Source organism: Tamandua tetradactyla, chromosome 12, assembly GCF_023851605.1.
Source record: "Tamandua tetradactyla isolate mTamTet1 chromosome 12, mTamTet1.pri, whole genome shotgun sequence".
NCBI lineage: Eukaryota > Metazoa > Chordata > Mammalia > Pilosa > Myrmecophagidae > Tamandua > Tamandua tetradactyla.
This window is the reverse complement of record NC_135338.1, coordinates 18,475,345-18,490,315: the sequence shown is the minus strand read 5'-3', so window position 1 is coordinate 18,490,315 and position 14,971 is coordinate 18,475,345. Positions and strand designations below refer to the sequence as shown.

At 42.3% G+C, this 14,971-nt stretch overlaps 1 long non-coding RNA gene across 1 annotated transcript; it reads left to right on the top strand.

Annotated features, from left to right (window-relative positions):
- The first annotated feature begins 7,839 nt into the window (after positions 1 to 7,839).
- Positions 7,840 to 14,554, top strand: LOC143651248 (uncharacterized). The gene is made up of 3 exons (XR_013159928.1): positions 7,840 to 7,888; positions 11,099 to 11,364; positions 14,477 to 14,554. It is a non-coding gene; the product is annotated as an uncharacterized LOC143651248 (long non-coding RNA).
- Positions 14,555 to 14,971: the final 417 nt, after the last annotated feature.

Here is a 14,971-nt window from a genome sequence, read left to right as displayed (position 1 = left end):
TAGACAACCCTTGCCTGGCTTGACAACTTAAGGACAAATTAATCTGACAGCAGGTTGCCCTTAACATAATAGATGCTGGAAGACTCTTGAGCTCCAGTATGATGTTTGGAAGAATTCTGTTTACAACTCATTATCATTTAATATTGAGCATATAGTAAAGGACATATTCAGACATACAAAGAATCAATTTACCATCTAATTGCTTGCTCAGAGAACTACTAAAGGTATGCTCGTGCATGAGAAAAGTGAATTCAGATGTGATAGTATAATCCATGCAGTGTTGGCCCAACAGTGTGGTTGACTGCTGACTGCAAAATGGCAAACAGTATATTTGTGATTTAAAGATAAGATGGTTAGGGGGTGCATGGGCAGTTCAGTGGTAGAATGCATGCTCCCCTTCCCTGTGGGAGACCCGGGTTTGATTCCTGGACCATGCACCTAAAAAACATGAGAGGAGGGTGCAGGCTCAGTCATAGAATTCTTGCCTTCCATGCTGGAGACCCAGGTTCAATTCTCAGAGCCTGCTTATGACAAAAAAAAAAAAAGAAGATAAGATGTTTGGACATTTCTTTGAGAATAACTAAAATAATCTTATAAATAGAGAGCAGTATTGAATAATTTTTTAGAAAGTTTTAATGAGTATGTATCTTAGGAGTGTGGGGGTAACCACTAAAAGAGTAGAAAACCTTTGACATTAGAACCATTAGAGGAGCAAAAAGGAAGAAATTGAATCTATAGAGGTTGGGAAAGAGACAAAATTATGGGAAGGAAAGGAATGACTCAACCAGGTGGCAGAAATCAGTTCATTATCTCCAATAATCTAGATAATTGTAAATGGATAAAATTTGCCTACCAAAATTTTAAGATTTTTCAAGCTGGATTTAAAAACAACAGTGTACAGCTGTTAAGTAGTTTATGAGAGATATAGCATAATGGCACATTAAGTTTGAAAATGGCAGGAAAAAGTTAGGAAAAAATGTACACATAATGGTAACAAAGACTACAATATTCCTAGAAGTAAGAGTGGCCAATAAGTGTAGTATTTATACGGAGAAAATATTAAAACATTATTGAAGGAATAAAAGAAGACCTAAACAAATGGAAAACTTCATCGGAAGGAATAGTAAAGTACTAAAATCTGTCAGTTTCCCACAAATTCATATGTAAATTCAGTGCTATTCTAATGAAAATTGTTACAGGGTTGTTCATGAGACTTAATAAGCTGATCCTAAAATTTGTATGGAAAAAGAAAGTTCCAGAATAGTCCAAGACAATTTTGGAGAAGGAAAATAAAATGATTTCTGTAGCTATAAAGCTGTAGCAATGCTGTATTATGGTTTAGTAATTATAAGCAGAAGAAAAATGGACTTAAAAAACAGTATAAGATGTCCAGAAACAGCATGCTGGTGGAGAGTTAGAGCCTGGTCTGATAGAGGAGAGAGGTGGCCTTGCAATCAGTAAAGCACGCACTAAACAAGGCTCTCACCTAAATAGGGAATACAGTCCCTACCTCGTTACAAAAACAAATTGCAAAGGAGTGAGAGACCTAAATGTGAAACAACCACAGAAAACAGACCAACTTGGGAGAATATGATGTGGGCAGTTTCTGTAAGACAAGGGACTAGAGGGCTTAAACAGCACACACAAAGAACTAGTAAGAGAGTGGCTGAGGCACCTAAAAGTAAGAGTGCTGTGAAGGTGAAGGACACACCCCATCCATCAGATACTGCTGGTGAGAATAAAAGGCTGAGAATGACCTGTATACTATCCCTTTAAAAAAGCAAGGACTCCTTTCCCCAAATATTCTTCATGCCTTACTTATTTTATGAACATGAAGAAAAATAGTTGAGGATAAGTTCTAAGTTGTTAATATGACTTGTGAAGAGAACAGATTTTGAGGCAGGGGTGATAAGCATAGAATAAAAATAAGACTAATAAAACAATTTAAAATTAGAATTAAAATTAGATGTAAATCAGTGCATAAAGAGGATCATATTTGTGTATATGTACTTATAGACAAAAAAAGACTTTGAATAAAAATGATATAAGCCATATACTGGAAAGTATTTATATTGTATAAAGTATAATAAAAGATAAAAATCTTGTGTAAAAATGGGGAAAGATAATGAGATGTCTTACAGAAAATGAGTACAGTTCCTCATGAGGACCAGATTACTTTTATCATGCACGTGTTGTTTAAAAACACCTGACATCAGGTGGTGCGACGGTGGCTGAGTGGCAGAATTCTGACCTGCCATGCTGGAGACCCGGCTTCGATTCCCAGGTCCCATGCATAAACAAGCAAACACCTGACATCTTCATCCCCAAAGCAAGCCAATTAAATGCAGAACTATAAGAAATCCTCTACACGAGATTTTTTTCCATGTGCTACTCATTATTTATGCATTTGATGTATTTGATGGTCACTCTTTCACTTCCTGCTGTACAGTTTCTCCATAGTTACCATGCTGCATATTGAGGTGTCATTTCACAAGAAAGGTGACCATTGAGGTTTATTTGGACAAATTTCTAAAACCTTTTAAATGTTTTATAAAAATTGAGATGTAATTAATAAGGAAATAGTAAATTAATGTAGTGCAAAACAACTTTCAAAGATCTCTAAAGCTAATTTTGTGAAACATTTATATTGTACTATTTGACTGTAAATAGTGATAACGATGAAGATTTTTCTAAAGTAGCTGCAACCGTTTATCAGAAAAGATATACGGGATGATAAATCAAAAGGACATTCTTAGAACAGACTTACAAAGTGCTTTCAACTGACTCTGTTGTTAGTTTTAGTATATGTCTATGTTCAGTAAATTTTCATTATTTTTTCCTATTTCCTTGACCATTCATTCATTTTATAAACTTTGATTAAATTTTTGGTCCCTGAAAATAGTGATACGTTCTGGGATATGGAAGTTATAACTGAGCAAGGTCAGCATGTTGGTAAATTAAAATACAGTGGAAAATATTCTGTCATATGAATGTAATGAAATTTTCTATGAAGTTTTAAAGATTAATCAGAAGAGGGCTGTGTCTTATGTAAAGGGTTAACACGGGCACCCACAGGAGCAGAGCTGGAGTATTATGGGCAATTTGCTGCATTGCCAGGGCAGGGGGCTTTGCGGTGGGCTCTGTGGCAGTCATGATGCAGGCTGCCGGCTCAGGCCTCGCTGGGTGTGGGCCAGGGATGGTCAGTTGGGGAAGGTTGACCTGGTCTAGCTTCAGATCATCATCAGTGGGTATTTTTTGGTCTCCCGAGACTTTCAGGACTGGTGTGGCTCCTTGCTGTGTTAGTCAGGGTTCAGTGCAGAAACAGAAAGCACTCAGATGGTTGAGGCATGCAAGGTGTAATGCAGGGCATCACTGTCTGGGAGGTGCTGGGCCCTGCAAGTGGACATATCGCTGCACCCCGGAGACCAGGTGCTGCGTATAAACCCCTGCTGCCTGCTTTTCTTCCCTATCCACAGAGCAGTAGATTCAACCCCTGAAGCAGCTGTAGGGGCTCCCTCTCCATCCTTGTGTGCTTCTACATTTGACAAGGTCCCTCACCATCCTCCTGTGCTTCTACATTTGACAAGGACCCTCTCCATCCTCATGTGTCTCCTTCGTGTGCTGAGGTCTCTCTCCATCCTCGTGTCTTCTACATGTGCTGAGGTCCCTCTCCATCCTCATGTGTCTCCTACACATACCGAGGTCCCCCTCCATCTTCTTGGGTCTCCTACATTTACCGAGGTCCCCTTCCATCCTCGTGTGTCTCCTCCATATACTGAGGTCCCTCTCCATCTTCGTGTGTCTCCTCTATGTACCGAGGTCCCTCTCCATCCTCGTGTGTCTCCTGTGTGTGCTGAGGTCCCTCTCCATCCTCGTATGTCTCCTACATGTGATATGGTCCTTCTTCATCCTCGAGTTTCTTGTCTGTGTGCTGAGGGCTCTCTTCATCTTTGAGTCTCTCCTATATATGCCGAGATCCCTCTCCATCCATGTCTTTCCCACATATGTCCAGGGCCCTGGGGCAGGTCCAAATCAAGGGGTCATCAAGGTGATGCTTCCCTCCCAAAGACAGTGGCAGTTGGGGTGTGGCTGCCAGCATGATTGGTCCTTGTCACCTCTGTCATGTGACAGTGTACATGCAGCTTTCTCTGGCCTCTGCCTTCTCTTCTGGATTCCCGTACTTCCTTCTGGCTGTTCCTGTATCTTTTTCTCTCTCTGACCTTCCCTATAAGGCCTTCCGTAGTAAGATTATGATCCATCCTGATTGAGCTGGGCCATACCTTAGTTGAAGTAAGCTCATCAAAAGGTTGTATCTGTAAGAATTCACACTTGCAGGAATGGATGAAATTTAAGAACATGGTTTCTGGTATACAGAGCTTGAAGCTACTGTAATGGCTAAATGTTCAGTGCCATTTGTTTCATGGCTTCTTCCTGAAAATTGCTAGATTTCATCGTGGGTCATGTTCTTAGAGTCATTACATAACCCATAGATCTATGTTTTCTGTCACTATGGAGCTATAAATACAGACACGCATAGTCTTAAGTGTTCTAATATGCTGTCTCTTTAAATATTCAGTGGAATTGTCTTCTTAGTTTTAATTTTTATATGGAAGCCTTCTCCGTTATTCTTTAATTACCCTTTAAGCCCTCAGTACTCTTCCTGTACATTCAGGGGTGTTGATGTCTTCTCACTAAGTGTTTGAGATCGTAGCATCCACTCACCTGTAGCTGACTCTCTGGTGGACACTGTAGAGGGTGCTGCCAACAAATGGTTGACTCCCTCATGGACACTGTAGAGGGCTATGCTAACCCATGGTTGACTCCCCAGTGGACACTGTAGAGGGCTCTGCTAACCCGTAGTTGACTCCCAGGGGAACATTCTAGAAGGCTGGAGCAGAGAGCCTGTGCCTACAGGCCAGGAAGTAGATCCGGCCACTCCTCCAGGCCCGTGAGAGTTGGCCTGTGGACTGAAAGCCAGGTGAAAGCCAGGGGTCAGGAGCATTCTGCCTGGAAGCAGCCTGAGCCCAGGTGGGGATGGTGATGGGGCCAGTGATACTCATGGTGGCTTGGAAGGGCACATGGCTGGACCACCAAGGATGTGCTTGGCACCCCAAGACTGCTCCTAATTCCTGACCCTTGCCTCCTCCTGCCCCAGCCCACGTGTTTGTGTGTTCTCGCCCCTGTGGGGAGGGGCATGGAGGGTGGCAGCCCACCCTCCTTGCTTTTCTGGAAGTACATGTGCGAGGGATCCTCTCACACATCTCCTGAAACCTGTGCACCTTTTCTCTCATTGCCTTTTGGGTTTTTCCTCTGGCAGGGTGACGTTTTTCCATCTGCCGTTCAAGAGTAGGTGGCTGTATATAGGTGCCAGATGAGGCAGCGTCCCAATCATGAACATGGAGGCCTTCTTGCTGTCTGGCCACGTCATCATGTTTAACAAAGCCATCGAGCTGTGAGTCCCCCACCTGCCCAAGAGTGCCTGGGCCCCCTTGGCCTCCTGCTCCCCTGTGCACACCCAGTTGGCAGTTTGCAGATTTGAGTGCTTTGTGCATACACCTGCAGGGACCCCGTGCACACCACAGTGCGTGTTTTCACATGAGTGTGAACCAGAACATGCTGTACACATTCATAAAGGTAGAATACTCTGTATTCAATACTGTATGTTTGAAACTGTAATCAGATCATCTCCCTGGATGATGTAATTTAGTCAAGAGTGGTTGTTAAGCTGGATTAGGTGACGACATGTCTCCACCCATTTGGGTGGGTCTTGATTGCTTTGCTGGAGTCCTATAAAAGAGGAAACATTTTGGAGAAAGAGATTCAGAGAGAGAGTAGAGAATGCTACAGCACCATGAAGCAGAGAGTCCACCAGCCAGAGACCTTTGGAGATGCAGAAGGAAAATGCCTCCCCGTGAGCTTCATGAAACCAGAAGCCAGGAGAGAAAGCTAGCAGATGACGCCGTGTCCACCATGTGCCCTTCTAGTCAAGAAAGAAGTCCTGACTGTGTTCGCCATGTGCCTTCTCACTTGAGAGAGAAGCCCTGAACTTCATCGACCTTCTTGAGACAAGATAGCTTTCCCTGGATGGATGCCTTAGATTGGATATTTCTATAGACTTGTTTTAATTGGGACATTTTCTCAGCCTTAGAATTGTAAACTGGCAACTGATTAAATTCCCCCTTTTGAAAGCCATTCTGTTTCCGGTGTATTGCATTCTGGCAGCTAGCAAACTAGTACAGATTTTGGTATCTGAGAGTGGAGTGCTGCTGCGATTTGCAAATACCAGATATGTTGGAATGGTGTTTTGGATGGCTAAGGGGAAGATTTGGAGGAACTGTGAAGAGAATGAAGAAGTCCTGGAGTCCTTGAAGAGACTGTTGGTGTAAATGGAACCACTGCCACTCTGGACAAAGGTGGACACAAAAGGGAGAGATTGGAGTTTGCAGAGTAAGAACCGTGGAAGCTTGATCTGAAGCCAAGAAACCTCAGCCTGGAGAGTGGACACACCCATATACATGGAGAGGGAGAGTTTACCCTAAAGGGTGAGGATGAGTCTCCCACCTTGTTGCAGTGGAAGAGTCGTGCAGCCTCAGGCCTTGGAGAAGGTAGAATATGCTCCTTGGGGGACTGCCGCCACATGGTGGGGTTCAGCATGTGGCCCAGAAATGGCAGAAAGCCCAGGGGTGGCCCTGATACCTGGAGAGAGTGGAGCCAAGAAAAATGTGGTTTCCTTGATGTTCCCTGAGGTTGATTTGGAAAGAGGCGGGCCACTGCATAGGCCCTTGGAAAGGGTGGGATTGCCAGTTTCTAAAGACGAAGGGTAAATGACTTTCAGACTTTGAAATCCAATGGTGTTTGCCATGCGGGTTTTCCTTCCAGTTTCTCTGATCCTGTGACTGTCCTCCTTTGCGTATTGGCATGAGATAACTTGTTTTGGGATTCACACGTCCACAGCCAGAAGAGAATTTTTTGCACCTGTTTAAGGTGATGCTTGTTATTGCCAAGTTGACGAGGGGTGGACATGTGGTAGTTAGATTCAGTTGTCAACTTGGCCAGGTGAAAGGCACCTAGTTTTGTTGCTGTGGATGTGAGCCAATAGTATGTGAATCTCATCTGTTGCTGCTCACATCTGCAGTTGGCTAGGAGGCGTGCCTACTGCAATGAATGACTTTTGACTTAATTGGCTGCTGCTTAAATGAGAGAGCACAATGTAGCACAGCCAAAGCAGCTCAGCATACCTCATCTCAGCACTCGCAGCTCAGCCTAGGCCTTTGGAGATGCAGAAAGAAATCACCCTGGGGAAAGTTGTTGGAACTCAGAGGCCTGGAGAGAAGGCCAACAGAAACCATCCTGTGCCTTCCCACATAAGAAAGAACCTCAGTGGAAAGTTAGCTGCCTTTCCTCTGAAGAACTAACAAAATAAATCCCCTTTTGTTAAAAGCCAATCCATCTCTGTTGTGTTTCATTCTTGCAGCTAGCAAACTAGAACAGGCGGCATGAGGCCAACACTGACAGTCGTGTAGAAACCTCAGCTTGGAGAACTCTTCTGGGTACCGGTTTCTGGGGTATGGAATGCTTTGACTAAATCCAAGAGTCTTTTTTACACAGGAGGTCTGTAATTGCAAATTTTGCTGGCAAGTTATTTCCATCTTTTTTCCTCTTCCTGCTCTGATCCATATTCCTGCTCTGATCCATATCAAGGTATTACTTACTGAAATGTTTGTATCCTTTATACAGACATCTTTATTTCCCATCTATTTACTCTCATTTAGTTGTATTGAAATTTTTGAGAAAAAAAGTCTGACTAACTTTTTTCCCTTTTAGGTCATCTAAATCTCACCCAGGACCTGTGGTCCATGTAAATGACAGTCCAATGGATGAGAGAAAGGTAGAATTTCTTCTGAAAGTTATATTTATGATATAAAAGAATGAATCTTGGTATCCTTAAGTATGTAAACTCTTCTAGGACTGTACTTACCAAACCTGAGATTGCTTACAAAGGTTGTATATCCCATATACCAAATGGCTTATTTATACATTATGAAAAACAAGTGAAAAAAGTAGAATCATTTAAAATTTTAAAGAACCAAAAGTACCCTAAAATTAACAGTAAAGTTAAATACGCTTGAAAGTTTTTTGTTTATAATTGACTTGTTCTAAATAGTTTACCAGATTTTTCTGATAATCCTGACTAAAAGTATTCTTTGATGGTTTTCAGTTATTTTCAACACACTTGATCAGTTTTTATGTTGATTATTACATGTTGCCTTGTGTTAGCATCATGTCTAGATCTCATCTCCTCTAAGCGTTTCTTCATAAATTAACAATGTAGGTATTAAAGTGCATTATTTAATGTAGCATTTTGAACCATCTTATGTCAATTATATGTAAGTTGTTAATTCTGAAACTAGTTTCATACAGTCGGCATTTCAATAAACTTAAAAAGAATAGAGTTTCCTTTCCCATAAATCTGGTTGCTAATCAAAGCCAGCCTGTGAGGTAGTTCTGTATAACAGTAGCCTGCCTTCTGCCATAGAGTTTTCTGTGATACCTAAGTGAATGCTGGACAGTGTCTGTGCTCCCAGGGCCTGGCCACCTGGATGTCTGGGCTGGGGGTTGGGGTTTGCCCAGGTCTTCCCACCTTCCATCCGTGGAGGCCCACAGTGTCTGTCGCACTACCCTCTTGGTGGAAATTATGATGAACCTGTTTACATAAAGTTTGCATTTAGAAAATTATCTTCTATCTCTTCTTCCTATTTCTAGTTCATTCATTCATTGACTCAGCAATTATTCAACAACTATTGGTACCCACCTTGTAAGTTTTTTTATTTTGGCTTTACATTTTCTGTATTATCTTTTTTTTTTTAATTGAGGAATCTTCAGACACATGCAGTCCATACATAGTGTACCATCAGTGACTCACATTATCATCACATTGGTGATCACCATAATCATTTCTAAGACATTTGCATCACTCCAGAAAAAGAAAGAAAAAGAAAAAAGAAAAAGCGCACACATTCCATACCCCTTCTACCTCCCTCACATTGACCACAAGTAGGTCAATCTACCCAAGTTTTTACCTTTTATTCCCCCATCCCCCATTATTTATTTATTTTAACCTTATTTTTTCACTCATCTGTCCATGCCCTGGATAAAAGGAGCAATGAGACACAAGGTTTTCATAGTCAAACAGTCATATTGTAAAAGTTGTTTAGTTATACAGTCGTCTTCAAGAATCAGCGCTTCTGGAACACAGCTCAGTGGTTTCAGGGACTTCCCTCCAGCCACTCCAATACACCATAAACTAAAAAGGGATATCTACATAATGCCTAAGAATAACCTCCAGGATAACCTCTCTACTGTTTGAAATCTCTCAGCCACTAAAACTTCATTTTGTCTCATTTCCCTTTTGGTCTGGAAGGCTTTCTCAATCCCATGATGCTGCTACCCTGGAACACTTTTCCAGGTGCTAATCGTCTTCCTGTGTGTCTCCTTTCCATCACTTTCATGGACATTTTGACATTCTCTTTGGGATGGAGGGCAAGTTTTATGAAAAGTTCATAAGTGTTTTATTCATATCTTGTCTCTGTTCTTTCTTTTTCTGTCCTCTACCTGCCTGCTCAGCTTTCCCCATAGCACACGCACACATGCACACGCACACGCACACGCACACACACACGCATATATTTTTTTTACTTCTGAGTTCCTTTTTTGCTATATTTTATTTTAGTCAAGAATGATTCTTGATAGTGGAGCATTTCATTGGGGAAAATTTAAGTTTCAGCCATTGAAGTGTTGTTGTGGCTCCTTTATTGAAAGAAACGTCCTGCTTTTTCAGTGTGGGTCTCTGGTTAATGACATTAAGTCCTCTCAAGCCTTAGCCTCCAACTGCCACCTCACTTCAGTTCCGCAAAGGGGAACTAGTGATAATAGTTTATATTCTAGGTTTTAAACTTTTATACACATCCTTTGTTCTCTTTCCTGTTTCCTGATTCCATACCCCCACCCTCTTCCTGAGAACCAGTGTTATGTTCATTTATAAATTCATGCAGAAGGATAAAGGAGAAACTCAAAAGAGGTTCTGCCCACCTGTATGCTTCCACCCCAATTCTCAGAGCAGAATGGAAAGGAGCATTCTTGGCTCAGGATATGGGAATCGAAATGGGATTTTTGCCCCACTTTTGCTCCTCCAGTTTTCTGTCTCCTGCTGTCTTTCTCAGAAGGAAAAGAGAGTTCTCTGTCTGCATTTTTTAAGATTCTCTGTCTGGTTGTCTTGAATTGCTGCAGAGGCACGGCCTGCTCTGGAATGACATCTTACATGTTCATTGAAAGTTCATTTCAAGGGTATGTGGCAGAACAGCAGGCGAGTTTGGTTTTGGCACAGACTTCAGGGAATGTTCTCTCTTCTTGCTGTGCTCTCACGATCTTTCCAGAGCAAATTATTATCTATCCTTTTGAACCAGATGAGAGCTAAAACCACGTGCCTCAGTGGACTTATTCATCAAATAAAGAAAGATTTAGATGGCATACCTGACATACTTCTTGAACAGTCATCCTAAAATATATATTTGTTTTTATTTGAATGTTAGGTGATGCCTCGAGGGTGATTCATTTGCAGTGGACATATTTAAAGTTAAATCACATTAATTTAGTTCTGTTTGTCTTTTTTTTAATCCTTTATAAAATGAAAAATAAAATAAAATAGAACTTAGACTGCGGAGTTCAAATACATGACTATAGTTTTCAGCCACAGGCAATTTTAAACAAGGTTCAGAGAGTAGCTGGGAGCTCGCAGCTTCCCTCTCTAGGGGTTGGCGTGTGGCTTTAGCTACTCTGGCTGCATCCTCAGTATGCCTATGTTATGCCTTCCTTTCCCCACCATCCATGGTAGTTAGGGGCTCATTGATCAGTTAACTACCAGTCTCTTCTCTCCACTGGAGACTTGGAGCATGGGGCACCTAGTACAAGTTCTGCAGGGCCTGGCCAGTCCCTCAGGTTGCCATGAGCATTTGCCCTCTGGGGGTCTCTGGCCTTACCCCCCTAACTGCTGTGCACTCAGTGTCCTGCTTCTCTCTCATGGTTCCCACCTGTCCTGCAGGAGCTCCGCACCTGGGAGGAGGAGCTGACTTGGGCTGCACTCCAGCAGAAAAACCTGGAAGAGTTGCTGTGGCGCAGGGAGCAGGAGCTGGCTGAGTGGGAGATCGACATCCTGGAGTGGGAGCTTAACATCATCCTCCACCAGCTGTGCCAGGAGAAGCCCTGACTGAAAAAACACATGGGCAAGTTCAGGAAGAGCCGGCTGAAGCTTAAGGATGGCAACCGCATCAGCCTTCCCTCTGGTCAGTGGCCAGGAGCCTGCTGGAAGTGAGAACAGAGAGCCTGGTTGTGGGGTGGGGCAAGGGCTTGGTGTGGGCAAGAATCCCCACCTACTCTGTCCCGATAGTGGGGACTGAGCTTTTGGAAACACAAGACCTAGGGTTTTGAAATGGACCTTTGTTGAAATCGGCCGTTCTGTTCAGTAGAAAGATGCTGGCCTGCTGAAAATCTCGCCCACTTTAGGGGCATTAGTGACTGTGACTGAACACAGAAAGTGAACTGATAGGTGAGTGTGGTCCAGGCTGCTAGAAGCATGGCTGCTCACATAGGCACCTTTCCTTTTAGGCAGACTTGGAGAAGGAAGCATGTGATTGGGGTGGGGTGGGAGAGCAGTTTGTAGATTTCAAGGTGTATATGTGTGAGACAGGAGGAATCTTGCCTTTGCAGAATGGCTCATGTCAAGGTTTATTTAAATGACTAGTTCTCTGAATACACTTGAGTTTATGTTTAACTCACAGGACTTTGATTTACACATAAACTTTAGAAACACATTGGCTAAAAAACTACACATTTTTGACTTGTACAGACTCAGAAAAATGCAAAGAAATGTGAAGCTATGAATTAGAATCTTTGTGGTGTATAATGCACCCATTGAAGAACGTGAGTGTTCAAGTGTATGTTTGTATAGATAAAAATGTTCACTTGTGTTCTGATACATAAGGCCCAAGGAAGCAAGCTTATTAGAACTATAAGGAACTAAGGGAAAATAGCATGATAGGAATAGTAGTGGTTGGCTTTCAATGGTAGCTTAAGTATAGACAAGGGAATTAATTCTCTGAAATTCAGTGAATGCATTCATGGGATGTGTTTACCGATCTCCTTGTTGCATATCTTTTTCTTTTCAGACAACCTTGAGTTTTTGAGCACCTCTTGAGCATCTAACATGTGTTGAGCATATTGCCAGGTGCTGGGACTACAACTTAGTGGGAAGGCCTATGTGCAGACAAACAGCTGTTGTTATTCCTCCTTGACAGATGAGGAAATTTCTGAAACTCAGAAATTCAGAGCTAAACCCAAACCCTGGTTTACTGTCCTTAAGTTCCACATTCTTTCTGCTGTACCATAACTGCCTTTGGAAGATATTAGAGTTTGGACCATCTCCCTCATTTCCTTAGGTTGTTCTCACCAAAGACTAGTTCTTAATACCCACCTCTGCTCCCCCTTAGTAAAAAGCATCAGTTCCCCTGCTTTGTTCCCTGAGAAAAGCAGGCAAGTACTAATAGATCATATGAAATAGAGAATTTTAAGTTAAATTTCCTGGAATAATATACAAGGTCTCCTTGTCTAAAAACCTATTCTAGATATATAATCATATGTAACCTGTAAGTCTGTATTATATAGACAGCTTTCTGAAGACTGTCTAATGAAAGGTCACTCAGAAAATGAAATTTCCTCCCTTCCGTATTGCCACCTTCCATGTTTCTTTGGGAAAAAGAGAGGATTCTGAAAGAGAACATTTTCCAGGTGAATAATGAGCTCTTCAGGCCTGTCAGTTTTCTTACATGAATTTCATTATGGGAAAATTCAAATGCACATGCTATCTGCCTGTCTTTCCTCAAGCAGATTTCCAGCAGAAGTTCACGGTGCAGGCATCTCCATCCATGGACAAAAGGAAGTCTGATCAGCAGCTGCTCTGGTCCTCCTGCAAGCCCCACCTTGCCTTTGCGCCATCCAGTGTGAGCCTATTTCCTAAATTAGTTGGGGTCAGAACACACCAGGTGTCTGCTCTGTCCAGCCACCAATGGGTCTGGGCTTTCTCCATCCATAACTTCTACCACCTGTCCTTAACAGCATGTATGTACATGTACATACATACGCATACCCATAGCCTTTCCCTTTGTCTCTCTCCATTAACTTTACTATGGTCTCCTCTACCTTTTATTCTTAGTCAAATATCAGCAAAGGGTTTGGGGGGTATCAGTGGTAGCTCAACTGATTTACAGAGTGATTTGCAATCTAGTGTCTTGTGTCAATACAGATTGGTACCCTGGCCTATGGCCCAGGCATGCCCTCTGCCATATTGGGGCATCATTGTTTTTCTTTTGTCTGTCCTTCCCAGAGAAGGGCTTTTGCAAAGTCCAAGTCCTGAAGAAACCTGCTAAATACTTTTTATGGTCAGCTGGATCTGGACCAATTTTGCTTTTATTGAAGTGTGAAAAAATAAATAAAATAAATTAAAGAAATAATTTTCCTAATTTAAAGATAGACTTCACCAAAACAAAGGGGAAAAATTAAATTAAAAAAACAGGGACAGGCCATGATGGCTCAACAGGTAGAGTTCTTGCCTGTCATGGTGAGACCCAGGTTCAGTTCCTGGTGCCTTCCCATGCAAAAATAAACAAACAAAAAACTAAAACTAAAAAACAGAATTTGTGACTTTTATTGAAAGATCAAATCACTGGGGTCTTTTACATGTGTCCACAGTTCGCTGGAACTGATGGGTGCTTTCATATGCTCTAAATTTTGCCTCAGTCCCCTCAACTTCCTGTTTGATGATAACTGGTTCCCTTCACCCAGTTTAGATAGAAGCCTGGTCCCCGAGGGTTTGACTGTTGCTCTAAGGTATCCGTGTCAGAAGAATGCTCCTTTTCTCTTACGTTTTGTATTTCCCTAGGCCTGTTCTTTTCCCATCACCACCTACTCTTGACTTACCTCTCCTTAAGCTTGAACACCTCATTTTCTTTGTTCCCAGACCTTTCTTCTTTTGCACTTTTCATCTTCCTTAACCCCTTCTCTTCTTCTCTCCCACCTCTCTTCTCATCACCCACCCTTGCCTTCCCATCCCACCCAACAGAGTAAGTTGCTTAAGTCAGATCTGTTTGGAACTCTGTTGTCTGGTTGGTCTGAGCTTCAGCTTGCGTTGGACTTCGGGGAATTTAGGAAATTTTTCTGTCTGCTTTGAGAAAAATAAATGATTGGTGGCTGAGACCTTCATTACTTTCCTGGAAGGCTCTACTTGGGTACAGAGGTTTTTTTATGAAGTCTAACTTTTTTCCCCTGCAGCTCCAAATGTGGGCGTTGATCTGGCAGAGTAGAGGTTAATCTGGGAAGGGCTCTGTGTGTCTTTTTCCAGATCCCACCCACCCTTTGTAATTCAAAGTGACACCAGGTGAAAGCAGCAAAACCTGGGGGCACAGCTCAGTCATTCCTAAGGAGGAAGGTGAGGAGGAGGAGAAGGCCCCAGTGAACAAGGGATGGACATGGGGGCCCAGTACACTTGGACAGAAGGAACTTGCCTCAAGAAATGAAGGATAAGAGCCAGATGATGTGAAATTCTTTCTCACTTAAAAATGGATGCACTATTTTAAGATACCTTTTTCTATGTTGAGTGTTTCAGTGCTTTCTGAGAAATCACCTGACTTTTACAGCAGAATTTTCCAGTGTCTTTGTTCTCTGGAACTTCCTAGTACAGAGATCAGCAAACTTTTCTCTCATGGGCCAGATGATGAAAAATATTTTAGGCTTTTCAGGCCATAGGGTCTCTTTCACAACTAATCAACTCTTTTGTTGTAATGCAAAAGCAGCCATGGACCATGGACAGTATGTAAATGAGTGAGCTTGTCCAGTAAAACGTCATTCATAGAAACGGGTGGTG